Source organism: Macrobrachium rosenbergii, chromosome 55 (genome assembly GCF_040412425.1).
Source record: "Macrobrachium rosenbergii isolate ZJJX-2024 chromosome 55, ASM4041242v1, whole genome shotgun sequence".
NCBI classification, from domain to species: domain Eukaryota; kingdom Metazoa; phylum Arthropoda; class Malacostraca; order Decapoda; family Palaemonidae; genus Macrobrachium; species Macrobrachium rosenbergii.
The window spans coordinates 53,795,816-53,801,815 of NC_089795.1; the positions used below are offsets into that span (position 1 = coordinate 53,795,816).

Sequence of the window (6,000 nt, forward strand, 5' to 3'; positions counted from 1 at the left end):
CATCCCCCTGTGGCCACAGCACCCTTGCTCAGCATGGCTTGCACTTCTTGCTGTAGTGGGGAGTCCTTCGCAGTTCCTTGGACATACTGTAGGTGTGGAGACAGACCGGAGAGTAGGTGAGGGGTGGCCAAGACTCGATGGGTAGTAGATATCCCTCCCAAAAGACATCCACTATCCAGGTCTAGGCTCTGTGTCACTGCCATGTTGCCCAATGGCTCGAAAGGCACCACCCCCCACCTTTGGCAGCATTGGGGGGGAACGCTGCCCCTAGAGTTTCCCCTTCTTCTTCTTCCCCTTGTCCCCTTTTCCGGATTGGAAAGCGGGCTGAAAGGGGCGGGAAGATCCAACCTTTCCAGAGGAAGAAGGCTGGGTGTTCCCACGGGATCCCTTCGAAGACTGGGACTTCTTAGGGGCCGAGGAAGTGCTAGCCTGACCCGAGGGCCTGGCCGCAGTGGAATGCGAAGACCCGGAGTTCTTGGGGACTGCCTGGTGAACAAGCCAGTTGCTGTCATTGTCCCAACGCTTGTCCACCACAGCGTCCACCAACTCTCGAGGGAAGAGAGAGGTAGACCCCAGCAATGGTCTGTTCCGCAGGGCCATTGCCGACTTGGGTCCCACGGACCTAGAGATGTTAGAAAGAATGGCGTCCCTTCGTTTCAGGACCAGGTTAGCCCACAGGTTTGCCGTCTGGTGGGCGAGGTAAGAGATGGCCCTACCTCCAGACTGGCACAGTCTCCCAAAAGTGGAGTCCTTCCCGGGTATGATAGCGCCCGAGGAAGCAGCCACCCTGGATACTGTGAAGGACCACAGATCCAACCAGGAGACTACCTGGAAAGCCGCCATGGCGGTGGCTTACAGGGTTGCGGCTTCTTGCTGAGAGAGGGAAATACTCTCTGCAGTAAGTTGCTGCAACAAGAGACCCAGATCTAGACGAACCAGGTCCGGGTCAACCTGCTTAGGCGGCAATGACCTCTCCGATGGCATGTAAAAACGCTTCTGGCAAGACAGAGGAGGGGGAAGTAGCTTGTCTGAGCGGTTCGATCGGAAAGAATTGTCCTTCCCAGACACATGACCATTCACCTGATTGAGCACCCCCTCGGCAAGCGTGGACCACGGCAGCCCCACCGAAGCCTTGGGTTCCTTCTTGGGTCCCCAATAAGATTCGAGGCATGATGGACGATCCACAGACGAAGCCCTGGTCCCTGCCACAAGGTCAATGTGTGACGAATTAGTGCAATTACCTCAGCAAACATCCTCTGTATCTCAGGGTGTCCGCATCCTGGGGAAAAGGACCCTCTAGTCCTTCCAGGGTGCGGTCCTCCCGATCTACTTTCCCTACAGGAGGGAGAACCTCGGCAGACACCCATGATCCATCCTGCACCATGAGGGCGTATGACCTGGCCGAACCGAGGACCAAGCCAGGACCGTATGCCCCCGAGGTAGAACTCTGGGGAGACAACTTGCCAGAGTTCTTCCTGTCCGACTCGCGTACCTGGGAGGTGCCCAGGAGGTAGAGGGGACAGGCAGGATGGATCAGGCGCTACCACTGGTCTTGCTGGCAGAACCAACAGGAGCAGCAGGCCGGGAGAGGTCACCAACCCGTAGTGGTGACGGCAACCCAGGTTGAGGAGAGCACTTTTGCCTGGGTGAAGAGGTCTCCCAAGGACAGCGGAGCAGCTCGCACGAGCCGAGCCGCGCACTCAGCTCCCCTGAGCCAGGCTGACTGTGTGAACGTGGCCGGGGACTGGGAGGAGTCAAGTGCACGGCTGGCTGGCTTCTTTGAGGCCGAAGTCTCTCGGGAGACTGAGCAGGGGACCTCTTCTCTGCCTCCCCGGGTGTCCGGACCCGAGTGACCGGTGCACCTTCCCGGGAACCTGGCTTGGTACTAGAAGTACCAGCAGGAAGAGTTGGGGCACCTGCATGCCTGGACCCTTTCTCTCGTCCTGCGTCCGAGTCCATACAGAGAGAAGTTTCTCCCATACCAGACTCGGGTACTCGAGTCTCCTTAGAGACCCAGGTACTCGGAGCAACTCGCGAGTGAGTGTCCGACACGGTTCCGCTGGCCTTAGAAGCAGGCTTCTTCGGCACAGCGGGGGGAGTGCAAACCGCGGTCTGCACGCCCTCGGCTCCCGATACGACTGACCTGGGGTCAGCACAAAGGTTCCATGATCCGTGGACCGGGAAGAGCCAACAAGAGACGCCACTGCCTTCCCTGTGGAAGGAGGCAGTCCCTTAGAGGTCTCGATGCGAGACTTCTTGGGGGGGGGGGAGGCAGGCTTCTTCTTCCTTGGTTGGCAAGCCTCGGAAGGAGAAGAGGAAGAGGAGGTAGCAGGCAACAACAATGACGAGGAAGACGAAGACGACAACACCTTCCTCGATCTCCTCTTCAACTTCTTCCTCGCCATCTTCCTCAGGATTGTAGTCAGGTCCCCCAACCATAGAAGAGCAGCAGAAGGCACAGGAGCAACCAGGGGGCCCAAGGAAGCAGGCGCAACCTGGGTAGCGGAGATGGTGCTCGGGCCAGCAGTTACTGGGGCAGATACAGCAGAGCGGGAACCAGGACAGTCCAGAGACAAAGCCAGGATCGGAGGCATGGGTGGCGCATGGGGAGCCAGGCCGGGCCGAGTGTCAGGGAAGCGGGGAGCCGGAACCATAGTCAAGAACAAGCGTGGGTCAGCAACAGGATCAGGCGTAGACATGTAGGGCACCGATGATGTTACCATGTGCGAGGGGCCAGGCAGGGATAGCGGGGCCAGGAACCCAGGAGGCAGCGGCACGGAGTGGTATGTGGCAAAAGTGGCCGATACCTGGGTGTCTAGGTGTGAGGCCATAGTCACGGGCAGCTTGCCGAATGACGACATGGTTACAGTAGTGGTGGTGGAAGCAGTGGCTGTGTGGGTCGTCACTGGAACACCAGACAAATGTGGCACCAGACCCTCCAGTGACGGAAAGCCAGGCAAACCCAGGTGCAGCCAGGCAGAGGTGAGATCAGGTACCTGGCCAACAGAGGACGCTTCCACCCCCAAAACTTGAGGACAGAGTCAGGTCAAAAAAGGGAAGCCCCTACAGTACTCGCTCCAGGGGAAAAAATTCACCCCCGGAGTGAGGAGAGGCCCCAGAGAGGATGTCCTGTGCAACCGCTCCCCTGCGGCCTTCCACAGCCAATGAAATGAATGAGGAAGGGGAGGGGGAGTCCTCACCCAAGGGAGAGGCATCAAGAAGGGGAAGCTTGCCGGGAGGGAGAAATGATCCCAACGGATCAGCCACCATGGGAGTTGTCGGGGGCATGTTACCCTCAGACAATTCCTTGGCGGGCTTCCTACGGTAACGTCTCCTCCCCTCAAACTTCTTCCACTGCTCAGGAGACCAGGAGCAACACTCATTACAAGGCGAAGCGCGCAAACACACACGTCCCCTGCAAGTGGGGCAGGGGGAGTGTGGGTCAGTGTCAACGCTAGATTTCAATGTATTGTACTTCTTGCCTCCCACCCCAGGACACACATGATGGGGGTAGGAGGGCTTAAAGGGCTTATCAGCATTCATCCTAATAAGAAAAAATTGAAGTTCCCACCGGGAGAATCTTCAAAGTAGTCAGGCAGAGAGCGCGAGAACAACGTCCACAGTCTACAACGGCTGAAAGCAAATTGGAATGTTTACATCTGGGTAGGCGGTACTCCCGCCTCCCGGATGGTAGTTAACCTTGTTCGAAAGTTCAACGGCCGTTTCCAGCTTACGCTAAAACTTATTCCTAATGTAAAGGACCGACGGTTTGTATATCGTGTCGGAACAATTAAAAATTTTAAGCTGCCATTTAAAAGAAACTAATAGCTATATAATTACTGGGTAAGTTACTTATATAAAACTTACTTTTTCTATAGTATTTTGGTTGCTTATCAAGAATTTACAGTTATTTTGGGGGGGTTGATGGTAATTAATCTGTAATTAACCTCAGAACTGATATGTTATTGTATGCTGGGCATCCTGGAATGCTATTGTGCATGCACAGTGTTACAGGGGAACTTTTGGTAAATAGTGGAGTTTTCTTTACCATGGGGGGGTCTGGGGGGCAGAGCCCCTGGCTAAGTAACAAGGCCTACTAGGTTAGGTTAGGTTAAGGTATGTTAGTTTAGTATACTCTACAGGCAGTTCCCAGTTATAGGAAAAATCAATTTCCAAGGTAAGAGTCTGTGTGGAGCTGTTCTGTAGTTTTACCATCTACTCTTTACAACAGCCAAAGAAAAACTGGCGGTGGATGGTGAGTGAGGGGTATTCCCCAATTCACTCCTATAACCACATTGGCGACCCTGTTGCCAAGTTCAATGACTGTTCCAGCTCATGCTAAAGATACTCCAATATAAAACACAATAGTTTGTATTTCTGTAGGAACACATTAGATTTCAGAGCCATGCTGTATAACACATATGTAAATACATATGGAATAAAACAAAGTATATTTGTTATACACCATTAAGAGGATGCACATATGGTGCAAAGGGTCAGGCAGCATGAGACAAGAACATAGCATTATCCAAGGCAGCTCAAAGTTTGACTAAGCCACATAGGCCTAGACTACTTTAAATGAGACATCTTAGCTTTCATGACAAATTTCTCTTCTAAAGTGATGGAAAACGTACCTAAAATAAGCTCAAACAGACCTAACCTAACCTATGAACCAGTCTTGGGCACAGACCCCTAGGCCTATTTCTTCCACTGAAAAGCATCAGCTCTCTCGGTTTGGTATTTCTAAACAAGAGCTCTGCACAGACTATAACCTTGGAAATCGATTTTCCCTATAATTTTAGTGATGCTGATCAAGGAGGTGGTGTTGTTTATTGTTGGTCAATGACTATTAACCTCAAATCTACCTAACATGGTTGGGGACCTTTAGGAACAAGGGATTTTGTAAACGTTGGGAGAAAGACCGGACCACCATGTTGTTATGGAATGGTTCCGCACATGCGCAAGTCATCAGGGATCCATATGTTTAAGAAGGGATTGGCTAAGGAAACCTATTATAAAAAGGAGCTATACTAACCTCATTTAACCTAGCAGGCTGTGTTATCTAGTCAGGGGGAACCCCCCAATGAAGGAAACTGCACTTTATACCAAGAGCTCCCCTATAACACTGTGCATGCATGATAGCATCCCAGGATGGCCAGCGTACAACACACAATAATGGTCAATTCTTAATAAGCAACCAAAATACTAAAGGAAAACTCGATTTCCAAAGTGATACCCAATGCAGAGCTCTTGCTTAGTTCTACCCTCGGTTTTTTTATCGTGACCCATGTCACCTTTACTCGTGATTCTAATTAACCATTCTGGCCCAACCATATCAGACTACTGTACCCTCCTACAGCTAGGCCTACCTTTGCCTAGGCTATCCTAGCGCATTGCATAGCCCAAAATGTGCTAGAGGAGCTTGGCACGAAAATCATTTGAAATACTAGTCTACTTTATCAATAACTCATTTACGGTACATTTCAAGCTAGCAAATCTTGCAGCAAGATGAACATCTGTCACGTTGAGCGTCAGAATGGACAGACTAAGAAAAGATCAATCGTTACTCCACAGGGTACTCTAAACTTCATGGTCTAAGCCAACTCCTACCTTTACACGTTAAGTATACTAACATTCCCTTTCTTGATAAAACAGTAAACAAGAAGAAATCTGCGTAGCGCAAAAAAACGCTAACGAACTCATGACATCGATTCTAATTGCATAATAATTTACCTTACAAACACGCCTATCGCTAGACGTAAACAATGCACTTCCAGATAAGAACTGTCAACTTCGTTTTCTCCTCTTCTTCTTCTTCTGCATAGTGGACCACGTCAGACGAACACATGTAAACAGTATATTAGGTTACTTTCGTCGTGTCTTCGTAGCTTACATCCTCCCGATACCATAAATACAAAATGATATAAGGTTTTTTTTTTCAATTACCCTCTTGTTATTTTAACGCCACTGTATTCTCACGATTAACCTACTATCTTAACT

The 6,000-nt window shown here is 50.9% G+C and overlaps 1 protein-coding gene across 1 annotated transcript in view; it reads right to left on the bottom strand.

The window, feature by feature from the left end:
• Positions 1–6,000, bottom strand: part of LOC136835268 (dyslexia-associated protein KIAA0319-like protein) — a 93,374-nt gene extending 87,374 nt beyond the window's left edge. Inside the window, 1 exon segment of the mRNA XM_067098548.1 lies at positions 5,734–6,000. The gene's annotated coding sequence lies outside the window, so the exon portion shown is untranslated.